This window comes from Oryx dammah, unplaced genomic scaffold (assembly GCF_014754425.2).
Source record: "Oryx dammah isolate SB20612 unplaced genomic scaffold, SCBI_Odam_1.1 HiC_scaffold_2, whole genome shotgun sequence".
NCBI classification, from domain to species: Eukaryota; Metazoa; Chordata; class Mammalia; order Artiodactyla; family Bovidae; genus Oryx; species Oryx dammah.
This window is the reverse complement of record NW_024070186.1, coordinates 117,456,967-117,476,008: the sequence shown is the minus strand read 5'-3', so window position 1 is coordinate 117,476,008 and position 19,042 is coordinate 117,456,967. Positions and strand designations below refer to the sequence as shown.

Sequence of the window (19,042 nt, the reverse complement as noted above, 5' to 3'; positions counted from 1 at the left end):
CGTCAAGGTGTCTTTGTATGGCAAAATACCCATCATGCACTAATTGTTATTGTATCTACCCAATGGAAAATTTTGTGTTTCTTTCAGCATTTCAACATTAAGTGGTATAATTGGGACCAGAATTTCATAAATCCTCTGATGTAGGCAGATATCTACTCTTAAGTAGTCAGATATCAAGGCTTATACTAGTTCTTATATAAGGAATGCAAAATCTTATGCCTGATTGTAGAGAGTTTGGATATAATAATATTGAGAAGAAACTTTTGAAAGTGTTATCAAGGTAGACATCTTATAATAGCTCAGAATTGAAAATGTTCATATCCATGTGAATATTTACCCAAAAAATCACCTTATGAACACTTTCAAATCAAACGGACTGTTTCAAGATTATCCATCTTCTTCTGTAAATATGGTGCTTGCTCAACGGCCTAATGAACAATGAAGCCTTGAAGTAATCTTTTTTTAAATTAGTATGCATTTCCAATTCAGTTATAAACACTGCTGAATGCTTAGTGTATCAGAAACTAAGGACTTCCCTAGTAGCTCAGCTGGTAAAGAATCCATCTGCAATGCAAAGACCCCGGTTTGAATCCTGGATTGGGGGGATCCCCTGGAGAAGGGATAGGCTACCCACTCCAGTATTCTTGGGCTTTCCTGATGACTCAGATGGTAAAGAATCCACCTGGGTTTGATCCCTGGGTTGAGAAAATCCCCTGGAGGAGGGCACGACAACCAATTCTAGTATTCTTGCCTGGAGAATCCTCATGGACAGAGGAGACTGGCCAGCTACAGTCTATGAGACTGCAAAGAGTTGGACACAGCTGATTGACTAAGCACAGCAAACAGCACAAGGGTCTCTTACATGTAAATAGGGAAGATCCCTTTGGAGAAAGGAATGACAACCCATTTCAGTATTCTTGCCTGGGAAAGAGGAGCCTGGCTGGTTACAGTCCATGGGGTTGCAAAAGAATCAGACATGACAGCGAATAAGCAACAACAACAACAACAGATCAGCTTCTTGGTGGTTATTCCATTTTATAGTACCCTCTGTCATGAAACTTTCATCGTCATAAATTATTATTCTAAATTTGAGTTGAATTTGCCTTCTTGTCATTTTTTCTTCTAATTTCACCTCTTGTGGATTTATGAGTCTCCAATTTCAGCCATATATATATATATATATATATATATATATACATTTCACATTATTGGAGAAAGAAATGGCAACACACTCCAGTACCCTTGCCTGGAGAATCCCATGAACAGAGGAGCCTGGCAGGCTGTGGTTCATGGGGTTGCAGAGAGTTGGACACGACTGAAGTGACTGAGCACGCATGCACACCCATTTCACATTATTAAATCCATAAACCATATTTCCAATCCAGACATACACTCTTGGATAAGGAATTTTCTTAGTTATGGTAGGTAGATAGATGATAGGTAGGTAAGTAAATAGGTAGATAGATAGAGGATGTTTTAGCTTTATCTAAGGAAATGTTCAGCTCATTATGCAGCTATACAGATGACAAGAGACAAACTTATCTAGTCATTCATATACTTTCATACACACAGACAGTGTTATGTCAGGAAAACATTATAAGAATGAAATTTAATTTTTTATGGTACATTTGTTGTCATAGGTACAAAGACTTTTATCTTAACACAATTTGGGCATTATTTTGTGTACTAATGATAAATTATACACCTTCTAAATAATATTTCACCAAAGAAATGAGTTATTAAATGCAAATTGCCTAAAGACACCTGCTTTCCTGTTTTCTAAATTCCATTGCTTGATCAGAAGATGTAATGCAATTTGTCATGCTCTGATTTCCCAAACATGCCTGTCCTTGGAAGTCATTTTCTAAATGATGATTAAAAAAACAGACACACTCTTCTATAATAAAAAAATATTGTAAAAATAGTTTTTGCCCATGTTACTGCAATGCAAAATTGACTAGCTGGAGAACAATGAATATTGCTCGATTGTGGTGATACTATGAACATAATATGCTAACCAAATTCATTTCCTTTCAAGCAATGTCTGCCCTCCAGTATATAATTTCTCTTGAGTTTATCATTTACAGACTTATTTCTGGGCATTTATGAAGGATTTGGCCATAGTTTATCTTCATAAGAGAAATTATTTTTAGAAAAAACTGACCATATTTGTATAATAACTTTTAGCAATCAAATATGTGATGTATACCTTCTAAGTTCACATTGATATATGAACTTTGGAGTTATTAACTTATTTCTGATAGTTGAATACATAAAACTATAGAATTATAACATTGAAAATGAATTTATGTATCGCAGATTCCTTGTGATCAACTGCTATTTAACCCCCCATTTATCTTTACAATGTTCTCAAACAGTTTAACTTTTTTTACTGAGGTATAATTGGATTACAATGTTCTGTTAGATTCAGGCGTACAATAAAGTGATTCAGATATATATGTCTATATGTGTATATAGATAAATATATCTATATATTATTTTTCAGATCCTTTTCCAATATAGGTTATTATACTATGTTGAATATAATTCTGTGTGGTATGACATAGGTACTTGCTGTTTATTTTATTTATCGTAGTGTATCTATCTTAATCCCATACCTAGAATTTATTCTACTCCCTTACTCTTTGGTAACCATAAGTTTGTTTTCTATGCCTGTAAGTATATTTTTCTTTGTAAATAAGTTCGTTGGTAATGGTAATTTTTACATTCCAGATGTAAGTGATATCATATGGTGTTTGTGTTTCTCTGTCTGACTTATTACACTTAGTATGATAAGCTCTCGGTTCAGTTCAGTTCAGTTGCTCAGTCGTGTCTGACTCTGCGACCCCATGAATCGCAGCATGCCAGGCCTCCCTGTCCATCACCAACTCCCGGAGTTCACTCAAACTCATGTCCATTGAGTCAGTGATGCCATCCAGCCATCTCATCCTCTGTTGTTCCCTTCTTTTCCTGCCCCCAATCCCTCCCAGCATCAGAGTTTTTTCCAATGAGTCAGCTCTTCTCATGAGGTGGCCAAAGTACTGGAGTTTCACCTTCAGCATCAGTCCTTCCAAAGAACACCCAGGGCTGATCTCCTTTAGAATGGACTGGTTGTACCTCCTTGCAGTCCAAGGGACTCTCAAGAGTCTTCTCCAACACCACAGTTCAAAAGCATCAATTCTTCAGTGCTCAGCTTTCTTCACAGTCCAATTCTCACACCCATACATGACCAATGGAAAAACCATAGCCTTGACTAGACGGACCTTTGGTCCATCCATATTGTTTCAAACGGCATTATTTTCTCTGTTTTATGACTGAATAATCTTTCTTTATGGATGAGTAATATTGCATTGTGTATTCCATGTGGTATATTCATAAACATACACACACATATATACCACATCTTCTTTATCTATTCATTTGTCAATGGACATTTAAGTTGCATAAATAGTGCTGCTATGAATATTGGGGTACATGTATCTTATCTAAGAGTTTCATTTTTTCTGGATATATGCCCAGGTATGGAATTTCATGATCATACGGTAACTATATTTTTAGATTTTTGAGAAATCTTTGTATTATCTTCCATAGTGGCTGTGCCAATTTACATTCCCATCAACAGTGCAGGAAGGTTCCCTTTTCTCCACACTCTTCCCAGCATTTATTATGTATAGACTTTTTGATGATGGCCATTATGACTAGTGTGAGGGGATATCTCATTGGAGCTTCAATTTTCACTTCTCTAAGATGTTCAAGCTGGTTTTAGAAAAGGCAGAGGAACCAGAGATCAAATTGCCAACATCTGCTGGATCATCGAAAAAGCAAGAGAGTTCCAAAAGAACATCTATTTCTGCTTTATTGACTATGCCAAAGCCTTTGACTGTGTGAATCACAGTAAACTGTGGAAAATTCTGAAAGAGATGGAAATACCAGACCACCTGACCTGCCTCTTGGGAAACCTATATGCAGGTCAGGAAGCAACAGTTAGAGCTGGACATGGAACAACAGACTGGTTCCAAATAGGAAAAGGAGTACATCAAGGCTATATGTTGTCACCTTGCTTATTTAACTTATATGCAGAGGACATCATGAGAAATGCTGGGCTGGAAGAAGCACAAGCTGGAATCAAGATTGCTAGGAGAAACATCAATAACTTCAGCTATGCAGATGACACCACCTTTATGGCAGAAAGTGAAGAAGAACTGAAGAGCCTCTTGATGAAAGTGGAAGAGGAGAGTGAAAAAGTTGGCTTAAAGCTCAACATTCAGAAAATGAAAATCATGGCATCTGGTCCCATCACTTCATGGCAAATAGATGGGGAAACAGTGTCAGACTTTATTTTGGGGGGCTCCAAAATCACTGCAGATGGTGATTGCAGCCATGAAATTAAAAGACACTTACTCCTTGGAAGAAAAGTTATGACCAACCTAGATAGTATATTAACAATCAGAGACATTACTTTGCCAACAAAGGTCCATCTAGTCATGGTTATGGTTTCTCCAGTGGTCATGTATGGGTGTGAGAATTGGACTGTGAAGAAAGCTCAGCGCTGAAAAATTGATGCTTTTGAACTGTGGTGTTGGAGAAGAGTCTTGAGAGTCCTTTGGACCGCAAGGAGATCCAACCAATCCATTCTGAAGGAGATCAGCCCTGGATATCTTTGGAGGGAATGATGCTGAAGGTGAAACTCCAGTACTTTGGCTACCTCATGCGTAGAGTTGACTCATTGGAAAAGACTCTGATGCTGGGAGGGATTGGGGGCAGGAGGAGAAGGGGACGACAGAGGATGAGATGGCTGGATGGCATCACTGACTCAATGGACATGAGTCTGTGTGAACTCCGGGAGTTGGTGATGGACAGGGAGGCCTGGCGTACTGCGATTCATGGGGTCACAAAGAGTTGGACAGGACTGAGCAACTGAACTGATCTGAACTGAATAATTAGCCATTTGGAACATATTTTAATGTGTTTTTTGTCCATTTGTATGTCTTCTTTTGAGAGATGTCTGTTAAGAACTTTTACCCATTTTTTGATTGGGTTACTTTTAAAAAAAATATTGAGCTGCATAATTCCTTGTCAATCACTTCATTCACAGATATTTTCTCCCAGCCCAAAGATAGTCTTTACATTTTTGTTTATGGGTTCCTTTGCTGTGCCAAAGATTTTGAGTGTAATTAGGTCTTATTTATTTTTCCCTTACTTTAGGAGATGGATCCAAAAAAGTATTGCTGCAATTTATGTCAAAGAATGTTGTCCCTCTGTTTTCCTCTAGGAGTTTAATAGAGCATCTGTTCTATCTGATCCCTTTATGAAGCAGTTATCTGTACTTTGAATATTCTAGTGAACTAATCATTTGCTAAGCAGCCTCTTACATTTTTGACAATTCAACTTTTGCTTTTCTTTTAAACTGAGTGGAAATCTGTCTTTTTATAGTTTTCATTTATTAGTCCTAATTCTCCTTCCCCATGAGACTGCTTCAGATATTTGAAGATTGCTGGTATGTTCTGGTAAGTAACATATTTCCAAAATTAAGTTCCTGGGTTCTCCAACTCATCTTATTATTATATTGAATAGGATAATATATTATTTCTAGACATTTTTATTTTGCTCCCTTGAAAGTTTTGTTATATTTTGTTCTAAAGTTCAAGATAACTAGATCAAAGAACAATTTGTGCTATCATGTGAATTTTTATATCTGGATGCTTGGGACTTTTTTGACCAATATTCTATGTAATGGATTTGATTTTTCACTTTTTATTATTTTATGAATATAAAAATTTATATCATATATTTCTTATGGCAGGAAATGAAGAAGAACTAAAAAGCCTCTTGATGAAAGTGAAAGAGGAGAGTGAAAAAGTTGGCTTAAAGCTCAACATTCAGAAAGCTAGGATCACGGCATCTGGTCCCATCACTTCATGGGAAATAGATGGGGAAATAGTGGAAACAGTGACAGACTTTATTTTTTTGTGCTCTGAAATCACTACAGATGGTGACTGCAGTCATGAAATTAAGACTCTTGCTCCTTGGTAGAAAAGTTATGATCAACCTAGACAGCATATTAAAAAGCAGAGACACTACTTTGCCAACAAAGGTCCATCTAGTCAAGGTTATGGTTTTTCCAGTAGTCATCTATGGATGTGAGAGTTGGACTATAAAGAAAGCTGAGCACTGAAGAATTGATGCTTTTGAACTGTGATGTTGGAAAAGACTCTTGAGAGTCCCTTGGACTGCAAGGAGTCCAATCAGCCCATCCTAAAGGAAATAAGTCTTGAATGTTCATTGGAAGGACTGATGTTGAAGATGAAACTCCAATACTTTGGCCACCTAAAGCAAAGAACTGACTCATTTGAAAAGACTGTGGTGCTGGGAAAGTTTGAAGGTGGGAGGAGAAGGGGACGACAGAGGATGAGATGGTTGGATCGCATTGCCGACTCAATGGACATGAGTTTGAGTAAACTCCAGGAGTTGGTGATGGACAGGGATGCCTGGCGTGCTGCAGTCCATGGGGTCGCAAAGAGTCAGACATGACTGAGCGACTGAACTGAACAGATTTCTTATTATGCAAATTTATATTTCCCTCCATTTTTTTTTTCTATACTTTTACCTTATGACAACATCAAGTGAGAAAGCATCAGGGATACATATTTTTTCCTTTTGAGTAGGCTTCAGATTTTTTCCAAAAATAGGTTTTAGAAGAGTCATATTTTGTAATATAAAGTTACCATGTAGAAGAACCCAAGCACACTTCAACCAGTAAGATTTTATCTACATGCATTTGAAATGAAAAATGAGACTTAAGGGATCTTGACTTAAATGGATGAACAAGCAGACCTAGAGCAGAAAGAGGTTCTAGTGAGTATAACTCTATTTAGGAGTGTCATCATGCAAGACAGATATAACTATGTATTTCAAAACATTTTAAGAAATTTTCAGTATGAATAAAGACTAATCAATGTCAAGTTTAGATTTTTTTCCCTTGACTTCTTAACTTGATGGCCATCACTCTCAAAAATAGTTTGCTAAAAACTGGGACATTTTATTTTATAATAACCTAATAATTTTCAAAATTAGGATATTGATATTTGATACATTCTCACTGTCTAATCAACAGACTTATAGAAGTTAAACTAATAGTCTCAGTAATGTACTTTATGGCAAATGAACCCAGCTCCAAGTTACATATTACATTTAGTGTTCATGTCTCAATCTAGAAAGATTTCTCTGTCTTTCCTTATGTTGGTACTTTTAAAGTTATTGTAGAATGCACCCTAATTTGGGTTTGATATTTTCTTATATTAAGATTCAGGCTATGAATCATTGGTTGAATAATTATAGAAATGATGTGCTCTTCTTTGCATCCTATAAGGTGGAATATAATTTGGAACATGATGTTCAGTTTAATCAGTGTATTAAAATAGTGTGTCAGGCTTTTCCAATGTAAAGCTACTGCTTTCCCTACTATAATTAAAATTGATTTTGTGGGCAATTATTCTGAATCAATGTAAATAGATTCACTGAACATTTAACTAATGAATATCACTATGGATTTATCATTTCCCATTTTATTCAGTGGATTTTTATCTTACTACCAGCATTTATTTTGATGTTCAAATTGTCCCTGATGACCAGTAAGAGCCCTCTCAAGCCATGATCTGTTGTTTTCTTTTAACAGGTACGTGCCTTTTTTTTTTTTTTTTTTAGTATTTCCTTGCTTTTTGGCATAGACAGATATTGCTGGCTTACCTTGCATTTTCTGTGCCTCCTCCTCTCTAAGGAGCCTTTATTCCTTTTCATGGAGAACTGTGTTTAGAAGCCAACACTTAGCACCAGATATGCTCATTGTTATTGAGGTTTTGCATCTCCCATCCTCTCAGTTGACAGAATAGGAAATAAATGCATTTGCATCATATTTACGTACATAATTATGTGTAAATAAATACTATATACATAATATACACATGCACATAACATATGCCCATTTATATTTATTTGTTTTATTCCCATCTCTCTATCCATCAAAATCACTGACTTTGCATTGATATCTCTGATTTTAATTCAACCATTCAGGGTTCATTTTAGTTTCCTGTGTTTTCTTACTTCTAACTCCCTTTCCCAATAGTGACAAACTTGGTTTCTATTACCCTTAGTATATTAAGAATTTAATTATTCTTTCTGCATGCAACCGGTCTCCCATCTCTACCACCACACCCTTCCAAGCTGATGCCCCTTTCATTCACTAGGACTCTGACCCTCCGTGCTGTGCCTCCCCCATGTAGACACTCTCCTTACCATGACTGGGCTCCTGAATCTCATGTCAGCTTGTACCCACTGCATGGAAACTGTCCTTGCCCTGCTCAGGCTCTGACATTCTGTGCTATGAGTACACCTTCATCAGAATGCTCGTGATCTGAAAACCTGCACGCTGACTCCTTTTCATGGCTCTGTCCTCCTCATTCATCTTATCTGGACTCTGACACCTTGAGGTGGACTGGCCTACCCCATCCTTGCCAAGTGGATGTGCTTCTGCTCAGGCACCCCCAGGACAGGTGGTGCTGTTTTGTGGGCACCTTCCTTGTCCTGTTTGAGCTATGATTCCTGAGACCAGGCAGTCCCCATCCCATGCACGGATGTACATCCCACCCTGCTCAGGCATTGACACCATCCAGCAGACTGTCCCATGTAGGGATTGGCCTTCTCTTTCCAGATGCACACCAGCATCTTATGCCAGGTTGCCATGGATTCCATTTCACCCAATTCAGGCTGTGACACTATGCAGATTGTTTATCTCACTCATGCCTTTCTCAACTCCCTTGGGCTTTCCCTGTGCTGGGCTTTCCCTCCTATGAACCTCATCTTCCCTCTGCTGAGGCTCTGATACCTTGACCCAAATAACCTTGATCCACCACTCACACTGTAACACAGTGCTAGATTGCTATGGCTTCTCCCCACCGCCATCTGCTCGAATGCCTGCTTTGTTCTGTCCACCTATGTCTTTAGAACTCAATTACCAGGAAGTGCCGGGGGGGCGGAGAGGAAGAGGGAGAGAAAAGTTAAAAGAGATTTATTATTTAGAAGAATTTAATTAGTAAACTATATAAAATAGACTACATCTCTTCTTTACAGACTTGATGAATCACTCTACTTCATTCAGTTCCTTTTCATTCCCGATGGACCTGAAAAATGTACCAATTTTGGAACTTAGGAAAACTCAGTGTGAATAGAATCTTGGAGGAAGAATTGGGATCTTTCTGAAATTCTAGATCAGGACACACACTCACATGTGAGATATATTCTCTTTTGGTATCAAGAAAAGTGTTAAATTAGACATATGCATATTTCTAAGCAAACTGACTCTGAAATTCTCAGAGAAATCCAATACTATCAACAGTTCAACTGTTCATGCCAAGAACACTGCTAACCTAAGATGTTTCTGCCTTTCTGAATTTTATGCCAAAAGCAATTAGAGTTGAGAAAGTTGGCCTTGGAAAATTAAGAACCTATTCATGTTGACATAACATTTGTAATGTTGATGTTTCCAGTCTCAGCATGGATTTTCTATTTAAACTCATATGCAATCCTTTTCTACAGAATTTTAAAAAAGTATCTGAATATAGACTGAAAAAAAAGGAACCTTGATGTATGAAAGCAATCATTAAAATCTACATCAAAAGAAAGCTCTACAAAGTTTCAGTTTATCAGCTTAAGATGTGTTTTCCAAGCTAACTGACTGCCTGGAACTTTAATTTTTTTTTTCTTTCTCTATTTCTTCCTTTTCTCCTGTCCTCTCCTTTCTTTTCTTCTCCTTTTCCTTCTGTTCCCTCCCTCTTCCTGCCTCCTCTCTCTCTTTCTCTTTTTGTCCTCCCAAATACTGATTTCTCTGTCATGTTTTGATTTCACTTTCCATTCTGCCTTAGTTGATTGCTTGATCCATAGCATGAAATTATCATTTATAGAAACTTAGCAGGATCCTTCATGGAATAAACATATCTGGGTCAATTCCCCTTCCTTTCCAGAAAGCTGAGAGGGAGAAGGATAATTAGTAATATAGAAATATGTCAGTCTGTATTCTGAAAACAGAATACTTCTGGCTAGTTCAGTGAATTTACTCAAAATTGTCTTTAATCAGACAGGTGTTTATTGCACATGATGCCAAATACCTGGGAAGACTGTGCACTGAATTGCTTAACTATTTTGATGCTCCATGTAGGCTTAATCATTATAGGATATTCCACTGAATCACTCAATTTCATCAGAGACTTTGATGATGGGCAAATAATGCTTTTCCAATATAAGACTTTTCACGTGTTTTATGCAGACATCTTATATGTATTTCAATATATAAATGAGTGTCTTAGAAACATACATAATATTTATGATTAAGGTCAAAAGTCAGTCTTCAAAATTTATTGTGGCCACATTTGTAATCCACTAAAATTTTATAATGTTGCATTTTCTCTTACATAAAACCAAGCAAGCTATGACTATGGTTATATAATGTAATGAATTTTAGGTTTAAACTGTGTAGTTTTGATATTTACCCATCTACAAGGTAATAGTTGAAGAATGACTATTCTTATTAACATATATGCAAATAGAATAACAAGTATTAGGCCAAATGGTAAAAGCAAAAGTAAGTTGAATGTACGGTTCAGGGTCTTACAACTAGTAGATGGTAGTGTGTGCATGCTAAACCACTTCTGTTGTGTCCAACTCTTTGCAACCCTATGGACTATAGCCTGCCAGGCTCCGCTGTGCATGGGATTCTCCAGGCAAGAATATTGAAGTGGGTTGCCATGATCTCCTCCAGGGGATCTTCCCGACTCTGGGATTGAACTACATTTCTTATGTCTCCTATACTGGCAGGTGGGTTTTTACCACTAGTGCCACCTAGGAAGCCCAAACAGACATTAGAGATAGAATCACATCCAGTTCTGTCCAGCTGGAATTGTGACATCTTAGCAAGTAAAGTGGATGAGTTTTGAATACGGGCCTCATCTTACCATTTAGATATGCAATTTGGGGGATATATGTGTGTGTATATATTTGTATGCATGCATTTAAGTGAAACTAACAGTTTGAATCATTTCAAAATTAAAAGAGAATTTTTTTTCTTAGCTATAAATATGAAATAGTTTTTGTGTAAGTTGAAACAATACACAAAATTGTTACAAAGAATCTAACATTTAGTACTCAAATAAAAAGCAGCTGTTATCTTTGGTGGAAATTTTATAACATGGAAATGTATCCCATAGATAAAAAATTGATACATAATCTTACAATCAATTTCACACTATATATGGTTTTTTGCACTCATAGAAAATGTATTATAATTAATTCTCAATAGAGCTTTCATAAATGTTTTATGTTTGGACAAAATTACATTTGATGGGTATGTTGATGTAACTGAATACTTATGATAATATTTAGGTAGTTATGATTGTATAATCCTTTTTATTTATGATAAGATAATCACAGTGGTGTGATCACTCACACTCTCCTAGAGCCAGACATCTGGAATGTGAAGTCAAGTGGGCCTTAGGAAGCATCACTATGAACAAAGCTAGTGGAGGTGATAGAATTCCGGTTAAGCTATTTCAAATCCTGAAAGATGATGCTGTGAAAGTGCTATACTCAACATGCCAGCATATTTGGAAAACTCAGCAGTGGCCACAGGACTGGAAAAGGTCAGTTTTCATTCCAATCCCAAAGAAAGGCAATGCCAAAGAATGCTCAAACTACCACACAATTGCATTCATCTCACATGCTAGTAAAGTAATGCTCAAAATTCTCCAAGCCAGACTTCAGCAATACGTGAACCGTGAACTTCCAGATGTTCAAGCTGGTTTTAGAAAAGACAGACGAACCAGAGGTCAAATTGCCACCATCCGCTGGATCATGGAAAAAGCAAGAGAGTTCCAGAAAAACATCTATTTCTGCTTTATTGACTATGCCAAAGCCATTGACTGTGTGGATCACAAGAAACTGTGGGGAATTCTTCAAGAGATGGGAATACCAGAGCACCTGACCTGCCTGCTGAGATGCAGGTCAGGAAGCAACAGTTAGAACTGGACATGGAACAACAGACTGGTTCCAAATAGGAAAAGGAGTACGTCAAGGCTGTATATTGTCACCTTGCTGATTTAATTTATATGCAGAGGACATCATGAGAAATGCTGAGCTGGAAGAAGCACAAGTTGGAATCAAGATTGCTGGGAGAAATATCAATAACCTCAGATATGCAGATGACACCACCCTTATGGCAGAAAGTGAAGAAGAACTGAAGAACCTCTTGATGAAAGTGAAAGAGGGGAGTGAAAAAGTTGGCTTAAAGCTCAACATTCAGAAAATGAAGATCATGATATTTGTTCACATCACTTCATGGCAGATAGATGGGGAAACAGGCTGACTTTATTTATCTGGGCTCCAAAATCACTGCAGTTGGTGATTGCACCCATGAAATTAAAAGATGCTTACTTTTTGAAAGGAAAGTTATGACCAACCTAGGCAGCATGTTAAAAAGCAGAGACATTACTTTACCAACAAAGGTCCTTCTAGTCAAAGATATGGTTTTTCCAGTAGTCATGTATGGATGTGAGAGTTGGACTATAAAGAAAGCTGAGTGCTTAAAAACTGATACTTTTGAACTGTGGTATTGGAGAAGACTCTTGAGAATCCCTTGGACTGCAAGGAGATCCAACCATTCCATCCTAAAGATCAGTCCTGGGTGTTCATTGGAAGGACTGATGTTGAAGCTGAAACTCCAAAACTCTGGCCACCTGATGTGAAGAGCTGACTCATTTGTAAAGACCCTGTTGCTGGGAAAGATTGAGGGCAGGAAGAGAAGGGGACAACAGAGGATGAGATGGTTGGATGGCATCACCAACCCAATGGACGTGGGTTTGTGTAGACTCCAGGAGTTGGTGATGGACCAGGAGGCCTGGCGTGCTGCGGTTCATGGGGTCACGGAGAGTCGGACACGAGTGAGCGACTGAACTGGAACTGGAATATTAATTAAATGTCTTACTGTGTGGCAAAAATGTGTATTGCATAAATAAGATAAAAAAAATGTAACCAGTCAAACACATACAGAGCCAGTTTTTAGTTTGAGAAGACTCTAGTCAATAAGCTGACATTTGGGGCTTCCCCAGTGGTCCAGGTGGTTAAGAAATGGCCTTGCAATGAAGGAGACACAAGTTCAATCCATTGTGGGGAACCAAAATCCCACATGCCACAGAACAACCAAGCCCATATGCCACAACTAGAGGGTCCTCGGTGAAAGGTCCTGTGTGCCAGACACAGCCAAATAAATAAATACATATTACAAAATATAAGTTGATTTTTTGCTTATCCCCTCCTAAAGGCATATTTCTTTCTTGTGAACTGGAGAATTTATCTTGTTTTTGCTTTATATTATAGTTTTATTACATGTATATTTATCCATAACAGATAAATTGTTCATTTTTGGTTTTGTTCATTTGCTAAGTCACAACTGACTCTGAGCAGCTGCATGAACTGTCACACAGGCTTTTCTGTCTTTCACTGTCTCTGGGAGGTTGCTCAAACTCATGTCCATTGAGTCAGTGATGCCATCCAACCAACTCATCCTGTCACCCCCTCTCCTCCTACCTCAGTCTTTTCTATCATCAGGGTCTCTTTGCACTAGGTGTCCAAAGTATTGGAGTTTCAACTTCAGCATCACTCCTTCCAGTGAATATTCAGGAATGATTTCCTTTAGGATTGACTGGTTTGATCTCCTTGCTATCCAAGGGACTCTCATGTGTCCTCTCTAGCACCACATTCAAAGGCATTAATTCTTTGGCATTCAGCCTAGTTTATGGTCCAAACCTCACACCCATATATGATTACTAGAAAAAACATAGTTTAAATATATGGACTTTTGTTGGCAAAGTGTATGGCTCTTACTTTCTAACACACTGTCTAGGTTTGTCATAGCTTTTCTTCCAAGGAGCAAGCATCTCTTAATTTTGTGGCTGCAGTCACTGTCCACAGTGATTTTGGAGCCTGAAGAAATAAATCTTTCACTCTTTCAACTTTCTCTTCATCTATTTGCCATGAAATGGTGGGCTAGATGCCACGATCTTGATTTTTTGAGTGTTGAGTTTTAAGCCAGCTTTTCCCATTCTCTTCTCTTACCTTCATCAAGCAGCTCTTAAATTCCTCCTCAACTTCTGCCCCTAGAGTGGTTATCATTTGCATATCTAAGGTTGTTGATATTTCTCCTGGCAATCATGATTTCAGCTTTGAGTTATGTAGTCCAGCATTTCACATGATGTACTCTGCATGTAAGTTCAATAAGCAGGGTGACAATAAATAGCCTTGACATACTCCTTTCTCAATTTTGAACCAGTCCATTTTCCTTGTCTGGTTCTAATTGTTGCATATTGACCTGCACTCAGGTTTCTCAGGAGGTGGGTGTTTTTAAGACTGCATGTATTTTTTTGAAACCTGTATTTTTTTTTTTTTCAAAATCTATGTTTTTGAATTTATATTGATACACATAACTCTACTTAATTCATTTTAGCTGCTGAGTAACATTTCATTCTATGATTTTATTCATTTCTCACTCCATTATCTTAACAATGAACACAGATATTGTGTGTCATGGGCAATGCTTCTATCAATATATTGGGTCATACACAGAGTATTCTTCCATTCTGGCTAATAGATACGTTATGGTAAAAAGTAAAAAGATATAATATTAGAGAAAACTTTTTGTGAGTACTTTATAGGAGACACATAATATATAGAATACTATAATAAAGTGAAGTGAAGTGAATTCGCTCAGTTGTGACTGACTCTTTGCGACCCTATGGACTGTAGCCCACCAGGATCCTCCCTCCATGGGATTCTCCAGGCAAGAGTACTGGAGTGGGTTGCCATTTCCTTCTCCAGGGGATCTTCCTGACCCAGGGATCGAACCCAGGTCTCCTGCATTCCAGGCAGACGCTTTAACCTCTGAGCCACCAGGGAAGCCCAAAGTTGCTCTTTGCAACCCCATGGACTATACAGTCCATGGAATTTTCTAGGCCAGAATACTGGAGTGGGTAGCCCTTCTCTTCTCCAGGGATTCTTCCCAATGCAGGGATCAAACCCAGGCCTCCCACATATAATAAAGTACATCTCAAATATGCTAAGTGTGAGATTGCTGAGTTTTCTGGTAGGCATATCTTCAAATATACTAGAAAAATTTATATTTATTTCTAAAGTGTTTGTGCTAATTTATATTCACAATATCAGAGGATGACTGTGCTATCACATTACATATTCTTGGAACTGACTGATTATGAAAGCTTTCTTGTTGATCTGATAAGCATGAAATTGTATTATCTGATAGATTTTTACTTTTAGTTTGTTCATCATCTTCTGTAAAATTTCGTTAGTAATGTTTGTCCAAACAAGGTGAAAAGAGCCCTCAGAATGGGAGAAAATAAGCAAAGGAAACCATTGACAAAGGATTAATTTCCAAAATATACAAGCAGCTCATGAAACTCAATATCAGAAAAACAATCAACCCAATCAAAAAGTGGGGAAAAGACCTAAACAGATATTTTTCCAAAGAAGACGTACAGATAACTAACAAGTACATGAAAAGATGCTCAACATCAATTGCTATTAAAGAAATGCAAATCAAAACTACAATGAGATATTACCTTACACCAATCAGAATGCCCATCATCAAAAAGTCTACAAACAATAAATGCTGGAGAGGGTGTAGAGAATAGGGAACCCTCTTGCAGTGTTGGTGGGAATATAAATTGATACACCCACTATGGAAGATAGTATAGAGATTCCTTAAAAAAAAAAAAAAAAACTAGGAATAAAACCATCATATGACCCAGCAATCCCACTCCTAGGCATATACCCTGAGGAAACCAGAACTGAAAAATTTGCATGTACCCTAGTGTTCATTGCAGCATTATTTATAGTAGCTGGAACATGAAAGTAACCTAGATGTCTATCGACAGATGAATGGACAAAGAAGCTGTGTTATGTATATATGGTGGAATATTACTCAGCCATAAAAAGGAACACACGAGTCCATTCTAATGAGGTGGATGAACCTAGAGCCTATGATACAGAGTGAAGTAAGTCAGAAAGAGAGACAAATATCATATACTAACACATATATGGAATCTAGAAAGATGGCCCTGATGAAATTATTTTTAGGGCAGGAATGGAGACACAGACATAGAGAACAGACTTATAGACATGGTGAGGGAGCTGAGGGTGAGCAGGGAGGAAGGAGAGGGTGAGATTTATGGAGAGTGTAACAAGGAAACGTACATTACCATATGTAAAATACATAGCCAATAGGAATTTGCTGTATGATTCAGGGAGCTCAAACAGGGGCTCTTTAACAACCTAGAGGTATGGGATGGGGAGGGAGATGGGCCAGAAGTTCAAGAGGGAGGGGACATATATATATATATATATCTGTGGCTGGTTCATGCTGATTTTTGGCAGAAAACAGCAAAATTCTGTAAAGAAATTATCCTTCACATTAAAAAATAAATTAGAAAAAAAAAAACTCAGTAATGAAAACAAAAACTAATAGGAACTTTAATGCAATACCAAAGAGTCACAAAAAAAAAAAAAAAGTCACCAGCATGCAGAAAAAAAAATATTTTGTCCATTTCTATATTGGAATTTATCCAATTATAATTGGAATTTTTATTGAATTTGTTTCCTTTATATATTCTGAATGCCAGTACTCTATGCTCTATCAGTTATAGTTGTTGCAACTACATTTTCTCACTCTTCTTTCTTATTTGCTGATACATAATTTCTTAAGTATAATATAGTTGATTTTGGAAGCATTTGTCTGTCTTTTCTGTACTTTTTGTGTCTTGTTTTAAAAATCCTTCTTTATTCAGAGTTTACCAATGTATTTTCACCTAATTGTGTTAGTTATATTTTCATATATAATACTTTATTCCATCTAGGATTCATTTTTTTTAACATGATAAAAAGTATATATCCATTTAAATTGCTTTTAAAATTATAACAGCTAGGCAAACAGTATCTAACTTTCTCATTTATCTGTGTAATACATTTTAAGTCATAGATCATTTTTTCTGTATATGTGTATTTCCCTTCCATAATTTTGTTTTCTCGTGTTCTTGGATTTGTGAGGTAGACAATCTGCACTGCTATATGTAGTCTCTTTTCTCAAAAGAGATATTTAAATTTTTCCCATCAAGTACAGTACTATTACAGATTTTTCCCTTAATCTCTTACATCAAGACTCTGTATTCTCAGTTTACTTATAGTTTTATCACTGTATTTATTTTACCCAAATGTTTATATTCATATATTGATATATTGAGATGATAAAATGTGTTTCCTCTTTAATCTGACAATGTGATAAATTACCTTAAATGTGCTTTAATATTAAACTAAAAAAAATAATAATTATTATTACTATTTGAAAGTGAAAGTGTTAGTCATTCAGTCTTGTCCGACTCTTTGTGACCCCATGGACTGTAGCCTTCCTCTGTCCATGGATTCTCCAGGCAAGAATACTAGAGTGGATTGCCATTCCCTACTCCAGAGGATCTTTCCCGCCCAGTGATCAAATCCAGGTCTTTTTCTTTTCAGATTCTTTACTGTCTAAGCCACGGAGGAAGCCCATTGGACTTCAGTAAAATTTGTTTTTCAATTTTTTTTATTTTTTTTCATCTAACATTTATTATCTTATTTAATTAATTTATGTTTTTATTTTGTATTGATCTTTATTGGCATATAGTTTATTTACCATGTTGTGTTAGTTTCTGCTGTATAACAAAGTGAATTAGAATCTAACTATATTTAAACTTTCATTAATGTTTGTTCTTTGACTCATACATTGCTTGTATGTTTTTAAAAGTCCAAATATTTGTTTTATTGTTTAGTTTATGTGTCAGTATATAGTTCTAAGTTAATTTCATCATGATCAACAAATATAATCTATATGACACTAATTTTTACAATTTGTTAAAACTTGCTTTATGGCAAATACATGGGATATTTTTTATTAAAAACTATTTATACTGAGGAAGAATAAGCCTTAAGGCGGTGGTGTTTTTAGCTTGCTAAGTCGTGTCTCATTCTTTGTGACCCATGGATTGTAGCACACCAGGCTCTGTCCTCCATTATCTCCCCATGTTTGAGTCAGTGATGCTATCTAACCTTCTCATTCTCCACCACCCACTTCTCCTTTTGCCTTCAATCTTTCCCAGCATCAGGGTCTTTTCCAATGAATTGGCTCTTCACATCAGGTGGTTAAAGTATTGAAGCTTCAATTTCAGCATCCGGTCCTTCCAATGAATATTTAGGATTGATTTCCTTTAGGATTGACTGGTTTGATCTCCTAGCAGTCTAAGGGATTCTCAAGAATCTTCTCTAGTGCCACAAATTTGAAAACATTGAGTTCTATACATGTCCATGCAATGAAACTTGTTTAGTGCATTATTCAAAAATTTAATACTTTATCAATGAGAATGATGTCAAATCATTTGTAAACCTTATGGCATATATATTTAATCAGAATAGGTGTAAGCTTAAAGAACTGGCACATACAGGCAGATGGTCACAATCAATAAGTAATATGTTTCTACTTGTCTTTTTTTAAGAAAGCTATATTGAAACTCTTACTGTTATGGTTGACTTTACAATAACTCCTTGAATTCTAAGAATATATTCTTTTATTACTTGCATATGCATTGAGAATTGTGATAACAGTGAATTGAATTTTTAAAAATTCTGATTCAATGACTCCTTCATCCTTAATAGACCATCTATTTGTCTGTATAATCTTTCATCCTCAGGTTGGGAATCCAGAGCATCTTTCATAAGGTCAGTCAGATTCAAAAAGTAGAGAAATAGACCCTTTTTTGATGAGTTAAGCTGGAAAGAATTTGTGGATATTTTGAATCCTCCATAGATTATTTACCTTCTCTTTTAATATTGCAAGCTATCAGTGTCCAGTATTTTAGACTGATTTTTTAAAAAGGATTTATTTATTTAGAGCAGTTTTAGG

General features: G+C 36.6%; 1 non-coding gene across 1 annotated transcript; it reads right to left on the bottom strand.

Moving 5' to 3' along the window:
- Nucleotides 1-14,921: 14,921 nt before the first annotated feature.
- Nucleotides 14,922-14,994, bottom strand: TRNAS-GGA. Its single transcript has one exon. It is a non-coding gene; the product is annotated as a tRNA-Ser (tRNA).
- Between the last annotated feature and the right edge of the window lie 4,048 nt (nucleotides 14,995-19,042).